This window comes from Coregonus clupeaformis, chromosome 8 (assembly GCF_020615455.1).
Source record: "Coregonus clupeaformis isolate EN_2021a chromosome 8, ASM2061545v1, whole genome shotgun sequence".
Taxonomy (NCBI): Eukaryota; Metazoa; Chordata; class Actinopteri; order Salmoniformes; family Salmonidae; genus Coregonus; species Coregonus clupeaformis.
Window position 1 is genome coordinate 60,911,672 of NC_059199.1, and position 15,729 is coordinate 60,927,400.

Below are 15,729 nucleotides of genomic sequence, written 5' to 3' on the forward strand. Positions count from 1 at the left end.
GTGTTCCAAAGATGTGAATGCAAGCTTTTGAGCTCTGTTGACCACTCAGTTAGTCTGTCCTATAGAGGAATGGAATGGTAAAGGGTGGGTGTGTGTCACCTGTATACTCACTAGCGCTCTGACCTGCTCCTAGTCTGTCTGTTTAGGACAGGCGTCCATTTTGTTCTGAGAGCAGCCCAGAGCAGAGCCAAGATGGCAGCGTTTTGCATGCTCCTTTTAGTTCTTCAAAAATTAGTTGTGAATTATATATTTAACCTCATAAGCTAACTTATACCTCTTTTTATTTCTTTTTAACCCTGAATATTTAAGTTCCTGTGAACTTAGCCTTTTTAGTTTGGTATTAGTGTGGTTGTGCGCTTGCGTGTGTTTTTGTGTGTGTGTGCTCGTGTGTGCGTTTGTGTTTTGAGACAGATTAATTTGGGGCCCTAGTGAACACATCCCTATAAACAGACACTTGCATGGCCACACACACACACACACAAACGCAAACGCAAACGCAAACACACACACACACACACACACACAAACGCAAACGCACACAAACACAATCGAAAGACGTCTTAGGCCTGCTCAGAAACAAACGTCAGTGTGTGTGTGTGTGTGTGGACTCCTCCCTCTTCTCTGGTTGGGCTGTACTAGAGACCTGCTAGAACCGGAGAACCCTGAAACGGACCTGAAGGGAACCCCAGCTAGTGTGACAGACTGTGTTTGAATCCGGTTTGTCTGCTTGCCACAAGACCATGTTAGTCCTCTAAGCTAAAGCCTAGGCATTATCTTGGGGAAGTACCCCAAGCCTTCAAATCTCAGATAAGGGTGGTTCACCTCCGAAAGAGAGAAGAGAACCTGAACGGTCCACCGGCTCAACACTGTTTTAAAGGACTAAGGGCTCGATTCAATCAGATCCACTTTAACCAACATCTGCATAGTGGTTGTTTTGGCAGTCAAATCCACAAGTAAAGCAGACATTGCCATTGGCTGCACGGAGTCACATTAACAGAAATCCCATGCAGCCTTGTTTACAAGTTCAACACTGGAATGGGAGATGTAATCTAAACATCAATTAGGATGAAAGAAATCCTCATTATTCGTTTATAATGATTTTTCAATTTGAGCGTAAATATTTCTATATAGCCTACACTTTCTCGTTCTGAACTTCTGCCACGAGTGGGTCAGGTGTGTCTTAAGTGACAATGATCGCAAGAGCAGCTGCTCAGCGATTTGACGGCTGGAACACAGTTCCACCTCCGACACCGCAACATCCCGCTATACAGGTGTCTTCTATCGCCGGTTAACGCTTGATCTGATTGTATCTAAACCTAGCTCACGGCTCCGGTTCTAATCTAGACCTAGCTCACGGCTCCGGTTCTAATCTAGACCTAGCTCACGGCTCCGGTTCTAATCTAGACCTAGCTCACGGCTCCGGTTCTAATCTAGACCTAGCTCACGGCTCCGGTTCTAATCTAGACCTAGCTCACGGCTCCGGTTCTAATCTAGACCTAGCTCACAGCTCCGGTTCTAATCTAGACCTAGCTCACGGCTCCGGTTCTAATCTAGACCTAGCTCACGGCTCCGGTTCTAATCTAGACCTAGCTCACGGCTCCGGTTCTAATCTAGACCTAGCTCACGGCTCCGGTTCTAATCTAGACCTAGCTCACGGCTCCGGTTCTAATCTAGACCTAGCTCACGGCTCCGGTTCTAATCTAGACCTAGCTCACGGCTCCGGTTCTAATCTAGACCTAGCTCACGGCTCCGGTTCTAATCTAGACCTAGCTCACGACTCCGGTTCTAAATGGGGAGAACCCTGGATGGACCTTGTGTGTGTGTGTGTGTGTGAGTGCGGGGAGGGGGGGTGGGTCTGGTGCGTTACTATGGTGACGTGTTTAGAGTGTTAGACTTACTTGAATGATGCTGAGATGACGACGTTACTAAAAAGTAGAATCTACTGTGATAGCTCTGTCTCTCCTGACCTATATAGGTTGAGTATTTCTATAGATCTGACTCCTCCAGGCCTATCTAGGTCTTGTATTTCTGTGTTTTAACGCTTTTTGTCTCTATGCCAATAGACTCGCTGACTCATCTCATTATGGCTGTACATGTGCCTTTTATTAAAGATCATGGAAACTGAAAAATGCACTCCTCTCCTGTGTGTGTGTGTGTGCGTGTGTGTGCGTGTGCGTGTGCGTGTGTGTGTGTGTGTGCGCGTGTGTGTGTGTGTGTGCGGGGTGCGCATGAGAGAGAGAGACGACACCACAAGAAAGGTGACCTGTCAAATCAGCCACATCAGTTTAATCTGCTCAAACATGTCAATACATAATATATATATAGTCATTTCATATCCATACAAAACTCAACTGGAGTATATAAATGATGCTTTCAAATCAGTACAGCAGCTCTGATATACACTACATGGCCAAAAGTATGTGGACACCCCTTCAAATTAGTGGATTTGGCTATTTCAGCCACACCTGTTGCTGACCGGTGTATAAAATGAAAGCACACAGCCATGCAATCTCCGTAGACAAACATTGGCAGTAGAATGGCCTGTACTGAAGAGCTCCGTGACTTTCAACGTGGCACCGTCATAGGATGCCACCTTTCCAAAAAGTCAGTTCGTCACATTTCTGCCCTGCTAGAGCTGCCCCGGTCAACTGTAAGTGCTGTTATTGTGAAATGGAAACATAAAAATCGTCTGTCTTTGGTTGCAACACTAACTACGAGTTCAAACTGCCTCTGGAAGCAACGTCAGCACAAGAACTGTTTGTTGGGAGCTTCTTCGTAAAATGGGTTTCCATGGCCGAGCAGCCGCACACAAGCCTAAGATCACCATGCGCAATGCTAAGCGTCGGCTGGAGTGGTGTAAAGCTCGCTGCCATTGGACTCTGGAGCAGTGGAAATGCGTCTCTGGAGTGATGAATCACGCTTCACCATCTGGCAGTCCGACAGAAGAATCTGGGTTTGGCGGATGCCAGGAGAACGCTACCTGCCTGAATGCATAGTGCCAACTGTAAAGTTTGGTGGAGGAGGAATAATGGTCTGGGGCTGTTTTTCAAGGTTCAGGCTAGGCCCCTTAGTTCCAGTGAGGGGAAATCTTAATGCTACAGCATACAATGACATTCTAGATGATTATGTGCTTCCAACTTTGTGGCAACAGTTTGGGGAAGGCCCTTTCCTGTTTAAGCATGACAATGCCCCCGTGCACAAAGTGAGGTCCATACAGAAATGGTTTGTCGAGATCGGTGTGGAAGAACTTCACTGGCCTGCACAGAGCCCTGACCTAAACCCCATCGAAACGCCTTTGGGATGAATTGGAACGCCGAATGCGAGCCAGGCCTAATCGCCCAACATCAGTACCCGACCTCACTAATGCTCTTGTGGCTGAATGGAGGCAAATCCCTGCAGCAATGTTCCAACATCTAGTGGAAAGCCTTCCCAGAAGAGTGGAGGCTGTGTTAGCAGCAAAGGGGGGACCAACTCCATATTAATGCCCATGATTTTAGAATGAGATGTTTGACGAACAGGTGTCCACATATTTTTTGGTACAATAACGTTGTATACTGTGTGTGTAAAAGTTTGAACACTGGTTTCATCTCAAGCTGAACACAGTCCAGTAGAGGTGGGGGAAGGGAGGTCAAGTGTGTATGTACAGTACAGTGCCTTTGGAAAGTATTCAGACCCCATTTTGTTACGTTACTGCCTTATTCTAAAATTGATTAAATTGTTTTTTTTCTCACCAATCTACACACAATACCCCACATAATGACAAAGCAAAAACATGTTTTTATACATTTTTGCAAATGTATAAAAAATTCTAAATTGAAATATCACATTTTACATAAGTATTCAGACCCTTTACTCCGTACTTTGTTGAAGCACCTTTGGTAGCAATTATAGCCTTGAGTCTTCTTGGGTATGACGCTACAAGCTTGAAACACCTGTATTTGGGGAGTTTCTCCCGTTCTTCTCTGCAGATCCTCTCAAGCTCTGTCAAGTTGGATAGGGAGCATCACTCCACAGCTTTTTCAGGTCTCTCCAGAGATGTTCGATCGGGTTCAAGTCCGGGCTCTGGCTGGGCCACTCAAGGACATTCAGAGACTTGTCCCGAAGCCACTCCTTCGTTGTCTTGGCTTTGTGCTTAGGGTCATTGTCCTGTTGGAAGGTGAACCTTCGCCCCAGTCTGAGGTCCTGAGCGGTCCGAAGCAGGCTTTCATCAAGGATCTCTCTGTACTTTTCTCCGTTCATCTTTCCCTCTATCCTGACTAGTCTTCCAGTCCCTGCCGCTGAAAAACATCCCCACAGCATGATGCTGCCACCACCATGCTTCACCGTGGGGATGGTGCCAGGTTTCCTCTAGACGTGACGCTTGGCATTCAGGCCAAAGAGTTCAATCTTGGTTTCATCAGACCAGAGAATCTTGTTTCTCATGGTCTGAGTCCTTTAGGTGCCTTTTGGCAAACTCCAAGCGGGCTGTCATGTGCCTTTTACTGAGGAGTGTCTTCTGAGGAGTAGGTACCAGGCGCAAACCGGTGCGCCTGGTACCTACTACCATACCCCGTTCAAAGGCACTTCAATCTTTTGTCTTGCCCATTCACAATATGAATGGCACTCATACACAATCCATGTCTCAATTGTCTCAAGGCTTAGAAATCCTTCTTTAACCTGTCTCCTCCCCTTCATCTACACTGATTGAAGTGGCTTTAACAAGTGACATCAACAAGGGATCATAACTTTCACCTGGATTCACCTGGTCAGTCTATGTCATGGAAAGAGCCGGTGTTCTTAATGTTTTGTACACTCAGTGTATATGACATTGAGGTTGTCATAGTTACCTGTGTTACACCACAGGTGGGTAAGTACCCAGCATGCTTTGGGCTGCAACCCCATCATCCCCTGGTAGCTTTGTGCTGATTGGCTACGACAGGAGAGGAACAACACACGGACAGAGACACACAGCAGATTAGTCAGAACACATACATCAATTGCTTGTTTGTTAAACGCTCATTCAAAGCAGTATAATTTGCAGTAATATCCGACAAATAGAGGACTAGCAGGATAGGATCTCTCTATTTTCCCCCCTCTCTCTCTCTCTCTCTCTCTCTCTCGCTCTCTCTCTCTGTAAAGTAGAAGCAGAAGGAAAAGAGACTGGTTCACTGTGAGACCTCCGATCTCTTACAGTGTAATGGCCCCCCTCCGTACTGCTACACAGGCATGCGGTGTACCTGCAGGCTGTATGGCCTGGGTAGGTGTGGTAGGTCTCTGCGGTGTACCTGCAGGCTGTATGGCCTGGGTAGGTGTGGTAGGTCTCTGCGGTGCTGAGGTAGGATACTAAGTAGTAGAGTAGTAATACAGTACAGAGGTCAACATCATGTCAACACATGGAGTATTCTATGATTCTGTTCTATCATTCCATGATTCTATTCTATCATTCCATGATTCTATTCTATTATTCTATTTTATCATTCTATTATGATGGTGTTATGTTGTTCCTACCTGAGTTGGAGGGGGTTGGCAGTAGCTGGGGGGGTTGTGAGGAGGAGGGGGAGGGGGAGGGGGGGGGGGAGGGGGAGGGGCAGTGTAGACATAACTCTGTGTGGGAGGGGCTAAGGGAGGGTATAGAGGCGGAGCTACCGCCAATGACTGGCAGCTCACAGTAATGTGACCAAACTGGGAAGGCAGGACCTCGCCCTGAGGACTACAGAGACCAGTTAACACACAGACAGACAGACAGACACACACGCACTCCTACATTTATACTGTTCATGCATACTCTGTTATGTCCACAAAATAAAAACATGCATGAACACACATCGTACCAGAGAGTATTGCAGCTGCTGGGGAGGGCAAGACACGGAAGAATATTGAACCACCTGAGAGAGAGAAAGCGTTGTTATTGCCAATATACATTAAACGCTGTCCAAATATAATACTTATATTCTCCTTGTATACTATTAAGAAAACAGACAAGTGGATAGGTAGGTAGGTAGGTAGGTAGATTTTTCCACATTTTGTTACGTTACAGCCTTATTCTAAAATTGATGAAATAAAAGTGTCCTCATCACTCTACACACAATACCCCATAATGACTAAGTGAATTTTTTGCAAATTTATACAAAATAAAAAACTTAAATACCTTATTTACATAAGTAAACAGACCCTTTGCTATGAGACTCGAAATTGAGCTCAGGTGCATCCTGTTTCCATTGATCATCCTTGATGTTTCTACAACTTGATTGGAGTCCCCCTGTGGTAAATTCTATTGATTGGACATGATTTGGAAAGGCACACACCTGTCTATATAAGGTCCCACAGTTGACAGTGCATGTCAGAGCAAAAACCAAGCCATGAGGTCGAAGGAATTGTCCGTAGAGCTCCGAGACAGGATTGTGTCGAGGCACAGATCTGGGGAAGGGTACCAAAATATTTCTGCAGTGTTGAAGGTCCCCAAGAACACAGTGGCCTCAATCATTCTTAAATGGAAGCTGTTTGGAACCACCAAGACTCTTCCTAGAGCTGGCCGCCCGGCCAAACTGAGCAATTGGGGGAGAAGGGCCTTGGTCAGGGAGATGACCAAGAACCCGATGGTCACTCTGACAGAGCTCCAGAGTTCCTCTGTGGAGATGGGAGAACCTTCCAGAAGGACAACCATCTCTGCAGTACTCCACCAATTAGGCCTTTATGGTAGGGTGGCCAGACGGAAGCCACTCCTCAGTAAAAGGCACATGACAGCCCGCTTGGAGTTTGCCAAAAGGCACCTAAAGGACTCTCAGACAATGAGAACAAAATTCTCTGGTCTGATGAAACCAAGATTGAACTCTTTGGCCTGAATGCCAAACGTCACGTCTGGAGGAAACCTGCCACCATCCATACGATGAAGCATAGTGGTGGCAGCATCATGCTGTGGGGATGTTTTTCAGCGGCAGGGACTGGGAGACTAGTCAGGATCGAGGGAAAGATGAACGGAGCAAAGTACAAAGATATCCTTGATGAAAACCTGCCCCAGAGCGCTCAGGACCTCAGATCGGGGCAAAGGTTCACCTTCCAACAGGACAACGACCCTAAGCACACAGCCAAGACAACGCAGGAGTGGCTTCGGGACAATCCCAGTAGAGTCTGTGTATTCCTGACTGGTGTCTGAGATGATTAGCGTGGGCACTTTTGGCTCTTTGCTCTGCTCTTCCTCATTGTCATGGCAACCTGGCAGCATGGTGACAGAGCTCTTGAAACATCAAACATCACATCATTTGTTTGTGTGTGTGTGGGTGTGTGTTTTATGTGTGCGTATGTGTTACCTGGCTGGTCTGGGTGGTGTCAGCAGGGGAGGGTGGGGATGATCACACACAGCCATGCTCCACACTAACCTGCCTTTGGCCTGAAACACCACAACAACATTAACCAATGAAGTGGCCTGAAACACAACAATAACATTAACCAATGAAGTGGCCTGAAACACAACAACATTAACCAATGAAGTGGCTTGAAACACAACAACAACATTAACCAATGAAGTGGCCTGAAACACCACAACAACATTAACCAATGAAGTGCAAACCCTGCTTAACCGTGCTATATCAAATTATCACAGTCTGACACACAAACATACACAACAGTGATACCTAGGGCTCTACGTAATACAGGTGTGTGACAGAGACAGAGCCTACCTTCCTTCTCTTCCTTGCTGGTTGCCCCTGGTTACTGACCCGTTTCTGTTTGACACCGTTGTGACAAATCATCACACAGTGACATCATAAGACGTTCCTTAACTCAATCCTCCAGTCGTCTCACCTATCTGATCTGATCTATAGCAACACCAGCACACCTCATCCATCACCTGCTGCTCCACCCTCCTGTTGTCATGGTGACCCTCCTCCTCCTCTGTGGTGATGGAGGGGGGGGTGAAGATGGCGGAGGGGAGGGGCATAACTCGTTACACGACCTCAGCCCTGAGGATTCTGGGACCACCGCTGCAGACATCCTCCCTGAAACCTGCAACACACACAAATCAGTTCCTGATTCAAACACACACACACACACACACACACACACACACACACACACACACACACACACACACACCCTGCTTAATGTGACTTGCAGAGCCCATATAGCTTCTACTAATGCAGCCTCTGTCTCTGACCTCTTTCTCCCTGTGCACACTCCATGGCTGCCTGGTCACGTCTAAGGGTGTGTGCATGAGTGTGTGTGTGTGTACAGTACATAGTAAATGTGTGTGTGTGTGCAGTGAGAGAGAGTGTGTGTGTGTGTGTTCTCAGGCTTTTCTTAGTAACAGTAGCTGTGGGAAGGATCATCCAATCTGCCGGCAGCAGTATTCCCAGAATTCCGAGCTGAGCTCTGGATCCCACTGGTGGGAAAAACCACATTCTGGCCGGTGAGAGATGAGAGACTGAGAAAGAGGGAGAGAGAGAGAAAGGATACAGAAAAAAGAGATGGGGAGAAGGAGTGAGGAACAGAGTGATAAAAAGAGAGAGAGAGGGATGGAAAATAGGGTAGGGAAAGTCTAGAATCAGCAGGAGGAGGAGAGGGAAGCATGTGGCTGCTGGGTTCAGCTGATCACTGTAGTAACGGGCTTTATGGGATGCTCTAAGGAGAAGAGAGGAGAGATAAGCTGATCACTGTAGTAACGGGCTTCATGGGATGCTCTAAGGAGAAGAGAGGAGAGATAAGCTGAGCTTTATGGGATGCTCTAAGGAGAAGAGAGGAGAGATAAGCTGAACTCTGTGGTAACGGGCTTTATGGGATGCTCTAAGGAGAAGAGAGGAGAGATAAGCTGAACTCTGTGGTAACGGGCTTTATGGGATGCTCTAAGGAGAAGAGAGGAGAGATAAGGATGACATTAAAAAAGACCCAGCTTCTAGGTCAACCAAGCATGAGAGTAAAAAATACCCAACTGATGGTCCCGTGTAGCTCAGTTGGTAGAGCATGGCGTAGAGCATGGCGTTTGCAACGCCAGGGTTGTGGGTTCGATTCCCACGGGGGGCCAGTATGAATATTTTTTTATGCACTCACTAACTGTAAGTCGCTCTGGATAAGAGCGTCTGCTAAATGACTAAAATGTAAATGTAAAAATAAGCTGAACACTGCAGAAACTGTGACACACTGGTTAGAGTGACGGATGAAGGCAGGATGCAGGGACCAGTGTGTGTGTGTTTAGGACAGTACAGCATCGTTCTGCTGATCCAACAGGAGCCCCTGAGCCCGGGGAGAGAGACGGTTAGTTACCGGTTATTCACCTGCAGAGAAAGGCTGTAGTTTTGCACAATACAGAGTAGCCTACTAACTAGTCCAGGGGAAAGTAAAAACTAAAAGATCTACATAACATTGTTTCATGAGACCCTGTACGGCCAGCCTGAGACCCTGCATGGCCAGCCTGAAACCCTGCATGGCCAGCCCGAGACCCTGTACGACCAGCCTGAGACCCTTTACGACCAGAATGAGACCCTGTACGACCAGAACGAGACCCTGCATGGCCAGCCCGAGACCCCGTACGACCAGAACGAGACCCTGCATGGCCAGCCCGAGTCCCCGTACGACCAGAACGAGACCCTGCATGGCCAGCCCGAGACCCCGTACGACCAGAACGAGACCCTGCATGGCCAGCCCGAGACCCTGTACGACCAGCCTGAGACCCTGTACGACCAGAATGAGACCCTGTACGACCAGAACGAGACCCTGCAAGCATCAATCAGAGGGCCTTGCACCAGGTATACAGAGATGACCCGTTTACAGAGGAGTATAGAGTGCAGTGATGTGTCCTATAAGGAGCATTGGTGGCAAATCTGATGGCCGCATTCTCACATAGCTGTTCCTCTTGTCCAGATGTGTTAGGTCCGTGTAAATAGCCATGGAAATGGCATCTTTTGTGGATCTGTTGCAGCGGTAAGCAAATTAGAGTGGGTCCAGTGTGCCTGGCCATGAGGACAGGTGTGAGTAAGCGGCTGGTCATGGCCACATCAAGGTCAGCATGCCAGTGAGAGGGACAGTTAAGCCCTCCAATATGATAAGGGAGTTTCAGGCATGGCAGAATCCACAGAGACTGACACTGGAGAACAGATAGCAGTTTGTATGTGTGTCAGTCAGAGCATGGGAGCGGAGTGGAGCGGGAGTGGAGCGGAGTGGAGCGGGAGTGGAGCGGAGTGGAGCGGGAGCGAGCGGGTTTTGGACAGAGCGCAGAGCGGCATTTTTAAAAGGACGGATCGTCGCCCTATATCCCGCTCCAGAGTCTGAAGCATGCTCAAGCCTGACCCAGTCATCAACAGTAGACTATTTTCAGTCAAAACTGGGCTCAATAATGAAGTTCACCAAGTACTTCAAAAAGGAAAATGAGAAGCCATACAGGTGTACTATTAATATAAAACTAACTAACAATGATAATGTGGTACAAGAAAAAGAATGTGGTGACATCGTTTCAGTCAGTAAAGATTCATTTTGGAATCTAAAAAGACACATCTCTCGAAAACACACGAAAGTGTGCTACGTGAACACGCTGGGAAGAAAGCAAAAGGTTAGCAAGTTGAATACGGTAACTTGTAACAAAAGTGTAAAGTAAATATAGCCTAATATTCAAACAAATTTGTTTTGTCATTCAAAGTAGGCCTAATATATGGTTCGTTTAATTTGTGTCGTCCATGAATTTGTATTTTATAGAGCGAGAGGAGCAGCAGCAGCAACAAGAGAAAAGGGTTGAGGAATTCAAAAGTTTATTCACTGCACACAAAGGCCCAACCATAACAAGGCAGAGAAAAAGAGAGCTGGATGTAGCATTTTAAAAAATGATTTACATGGACTATGAACCGCTGAGTAAAGGAGAACGCGTGAAGGGATGCAACACTTCGCCAGCACAGCTCAACCGGGCTACACCCCCCCCCATGCTACAACACCGTACGGGACACGCTCATGCCACATGCCCTGGAAGAGATGGAAGCCAAACTGCAAGACCTACTGCAAAATGGTGATGGGCTCGTTCTGTCAGCGGACATTTGGACCAGTAAAGGAGGGCACAGCTTCCTTGGCATCGTGGCCAGTTTCATTGATGGGACGTTCCGGGGGCACACGGTTTGGTTGGGCTGTGAGCACATACAGGGGCACCATACCGCAGATCGTATTTACCAAAAGTATGAAAGTGTACTGAAATATTGGAACGTGCAACGACGTGTGATTCGGGTCGTCACTGACAGTGCCAGCAACATGATCAAGCCGTTTAACCTCCTCCCTGGCACTGAAGAGGAGGCGGAGGGTGAAGTGACCGCGGATGCCAGCAGCAGAACATGAAGAAGAGGATGAGGGACCACCTGCGCCCTCGCAAGTCCATGTGGAAGTGATAACCACTAATGTAGAAACTATGATAAATCGGTACTTTACTGTGTCAAATTTACATCTGAGATGCCCCATTCACATGCTTCAGCTGGCGATCAAAGACACCGTTAACGAGCACCACAACATTAATAGGCTTTGAGTGGAGCGCGATGCAAACTGTGTTGAGCGCTGAGCGATAATGAGCAGACTGGCCTGATGTGGCTTTGAGCTGGGGGAGCGGAGGGGGAACAGCTCCGTGAGTGAGAAGCTGAGATTCTCACCGCTCCACTCCGCTCATATGCTCTGGTGTCAGTTTGTCAGTGTGTGTGTGTCAGTAAGTGTGTCAGTATGTGTGTCAGGGTGTGTGTGAATGTGTGTGTCAGTGTGTCAGTGTGTGTCAGTGTGTGTGTTTGTCAGTGTGTGTGTGTGTCAGTGTGTGTGTGTGTGTCAGTGTGTGTGTGTGTCAGTGTGTCAGTGTGTGTGTGTCAGTGTGTGTGTGTGTGTGTGTGTCAGTGTGTGTGTGTATCAGTGTGTGTGTGTGTCAGTGTGTATGTGTGTGTCAGTGTGTGTGTGTGTGTTAGTGTGTGTGTCAGTGTGTGTCAGTGTGTGTGTGTGTGTCAGTGTGTGTGTGTGTGGCAGTGTGTGTGTGTCAGTGTGTGTGTGTGTCAGTGTGTGTGTGTGTCAGTGTGTGTCAGTGTGTGTGTGTGTGTGTGTCAGTGTGTGTGTGTGTGTGTGTGTGTCAGTGTGTGTGTGTGTCAGTGTGTGTGTGTGTGTGTCAGTGTGTGTGTGTGTGTGTCAGTGTGTGTGTGTGTCAGTGTGTGTGTGTGTGTCAGTGTGTGTGTGTGTATTAGTGTGTGTGTCAGTGTGTGTGTGTGTGTGTGTGTGTGTGTGTCAGTGTGTGTGTGTGTGTCAGTGTGTCAGTGTGTGTGTGTCAGTGTGAGTGTGTGTGTGTCAGTGTGTGTGTGTGTGTGTGTCAGTGTGTGTGTGTCAGTGTGTGTGTGTGTGTCAGTGTGTGTGTCAGTGTGAGTGTGTGTGTGTCAGTGTGTGTGTGTGTGTGTGTGTCAGTGTGTGTGTGTCAGTGTGTGTGTGTGTCAGTGTGTGTGTCAGTGTGTGTGTGTGTGTGTGTGTGTTAGTGTGTGTGTGTGTCAGTGTGTGTGTCAGTGTGTGTGTGTGTCAGTGTGTGTGTCAGTGTGTGTCAGTATGTGTCAGTGTCAGTGTGTGTCTGTGTGTGTCAGTGTGTGTGTTTGTGTCAGTGTGTGTGTTTGTGTCAGTGTGTGTTTGTGTCAGTGTATGTGTGTGTCAGTGTGTTTCTGTCAGTGTGTGTGTGTCAGTGTGTGTCAGTGTGTGTGTGTGTCAGTGTCACTGTGTGTCTGTGTGTGTCAGTGTGTGTGTGTGTGTGTGTGTGTGTGTCTGTTGGGGATCCAGTCAGCAGTACCACCTGGTCCAGTGGAATGAAGGTCAGAGGAACACATTACACCTAGAACCCTCTACATCCTCCTCCTCCCCCTCTGTCTCAGACATCAGGGACACAGAGAAAACAGACAGACAGACAGACAGACAGGCAGGCAGGCAGACAGACAGACAGACAGACAGTTCCTGTCACTGTGTTTGTGTGTGTGTTTGTGTGTGTGTGTATTTGTGTGTGTGTGTGTGTGTTTGTGTGTGTGTGTGTGTGTGTGTGTGTGTGTGTGTGTGTGTGTGTGTGTGTGTGTGTGTGTGTGTGTGTGTGTGTGTGTGTGTGTGTGTGTGTGTGTGTGTGTGTGTTTGTGTGTGTATTTGTGTGTGTGTGTGTGTGTTTGTGTGTACATGTGCACAGACTTCTGGGAGAACATTGCCCACGCTTACCATAAGCACACTCACAGAGCACAGAGGACATTATTGTAACACTGGGTACCGTACCGGTGTGTATATAATGGCTGTATACTGTAGGTGATAATGTGTGTGTACACATTTGAGAGCACATGCATGTCTTTATGGGCACGTGACATGCCCATGTCTCTAAGTGTGTTTACGTGTGACCGGCTGGGTTTGAACTTGGACTGTCTGTTTACCAAATGACTGTTAGGCCTCTGAGCTAAAGCCTGGGCATGGTATACCTATGAGCATGGGGAGCTAACACAAGTCTTCAGGTCTCAATCACCTTTGTTTGGATCCATTTATTGATTGGTTGTTCTGAGGCAGGAAATGAGATCATAGGGGGTGTGTCTCAAGTCAGATAGTTTCTGTGTGTGTATGTGTACCAGTGGAGGCTGCTGAGGGGAGGACGGCTCATAATAATAGCCGGAACGGAGCAAATGGAATGGCATCGCCATGGAAACCATGTGTTTGATGTATTTGATACCATTCCACCCGTTCCGCGCCAGCCATTACCATGAGCCCGTCCTCCCCAATTAAGGTGCTACCAGCCTCCTGTGGTGTGTAACTCTATCTACCAGTAGTAGATCTGTGTGACAGTGAGGAGCTGAGAACACTGGTGGTGAGTCATTATGGAATGCTGGGTAATTAACAATCCGTCACCGTTATGTCCTCTCTCCATCGCTCTCTCTCCCCTTCTTTTTAAAAGTGACACTCATGTAGCGACACATTGTGTTAGAATAAAAGACTGCTGATGTGTAGACACCTTAGAGCAGGGGTGTCAAACTCATTTTAGCTCAGGGGCCACATGGAGGAAAATCTATTCCCAAGTGGGCCGGACCGTAAAAATCATGGTATATATAACTTAAAAACAACAACTTCAGATTGTTTTCTTTGTTTTAATACGATCAACATACAACATAAAGCTGGAGCCTGAGGACAGTGTGTCCAAAATAGTACAAGCACAACATCACTATTAATCATAAAACACGTCAAGTTTATTTGAAAATTCTAAAGAAAAAGAACACACAAACACACAATGCCTCAGTGATTAACAGAACTGTTTCACAGATCACAGAACTATATCAGGGTGTCATTTCTCAGGCAGAAATGTAGATAAAAATAATGAAATCCTGTTCCCCAAACAAGTGCAAGAACCAACGAGTCAAGAATAGGTTAAATATACAAATAAAATAAAATCAATTAAAAACAATAGCACATCAACATAAAAACATAAACATAAAGCTGGAGCCTGAGGACAGTGTCCAAAAGCACAACATCACTATTAATCATAAAACACCTCAAGTTATTTGAAAGTTCTGAGGACAAAGAACACACAAACACACAATGCCTCAGTGATTAACATAACTTTTTCACAGATCACAGAACTATATCAGGGTGTCATTTCTCAGGCAGAAATGTAGATAAAAATAATGAAATCCTGTTCCCCAAACAAGTGCAAGAACCACAGAGTCAAGAATAGGTTAAATATACAAATAAAATAAAATCAATTAAAAACAATAGCACATCAACATAAAAACATATAAACATAAAGCTGGAGCCTGAGGACAGTGTCCAAAAGCACAACATCACTATTAATCATAAAACACCTCAAGTTATTTGAAAGTTCTGAGGACAAAGAACACACAAACACACAATGCCTCAGTGATTCACAGAAGTATATCACAGATCACAGAACTATATCAGGGTGTCATTTCTCAGGCAGAAATGTAGATAAAAATAATGAAATCCTGTTCCCCAAACAAGTGCAAGAACCATCGAGTCAAGAATAGGTTAAATATACAAATAAAATAAAATCAATTAAAAACAATAGCACATCAACATAAAAACATATAAACATAAATCTGAAAGCGTTGCTCAAACTCCCGTAACAGTCCCGTTATTTTATCTTTGAACCGCTTCATGTCTGCCACATGTTGGGTCGCGCACACATTTTTCAGACAGGGGAAGTGAGCTGCATCACCACCGGCAAGTTGCGTCTCCCACAATGACAGCTTCAACTTGAAAGAACGTATGCTGTCATAATACTGCGTGACAACTTTGTTGCGCCCTTGCAGCTGTTTGTTCAAGTTATTCAGGTGCTCTGTAACATCCACCATAAATGCAAGGTCCTGCATCCATTCTGCGGAATGAAATTCTAACACTGGTTTGCCCTTTTCTTCCATGAACTGTTCAATTTCTTCTTGTAAATCAAAGAAACGCCTCAGCACAGCACCTCGGCTATGGCAGGCCATAGATGTGGTCTTTCTCTCTGAGAAGGCTGTCAAACTGACGGTGATTCAGGCTTCTGGATCGGATGAAATTAACAGTTTGGATGACCACCTTCATGACGTTATCCATCTTTAATGACTTGCAACACAAAGCCTCCTGGTGCAAAATACAGTGAAAAGTCAAAAAATCACGTCCTCCATTTGCAGATTGCACTTTCTCTCTGAACTTTGTCACAACGCCTGCTTTTTTCCCGATCATTGAGGGCGCACCATCTGTAGCCAGGCTGACAGCGCGGGACCAGTCCACACCGACCCTGTCCAGCGCGCCCGGCGAGTG

The 15,729-nt window shown here is 46.6% G+C and overlaps 1 long non-coding RNA gene across 1 annotated transcript; it reads right to left on the reverse strand.

Annotated features, from left to right (window-relative positions):
* Positions 1-386: 386 nt before the first annotated feature.
* On the reverse strand, positions 387-2,460 carry LOC121572261. The gene is made up of 2 exons (XR_006661369.1): positions 1,347-2,460; positions 387-1,316 (listed from the first exon to the last, which is right to left on the reverse strand). It is a non-coding gene; the product is annotated as an uncharacterized LOC121572261 (long non-coding RNA).
* Positions 2,461-15,729: the final 13,269 nt, after the last annotated feature.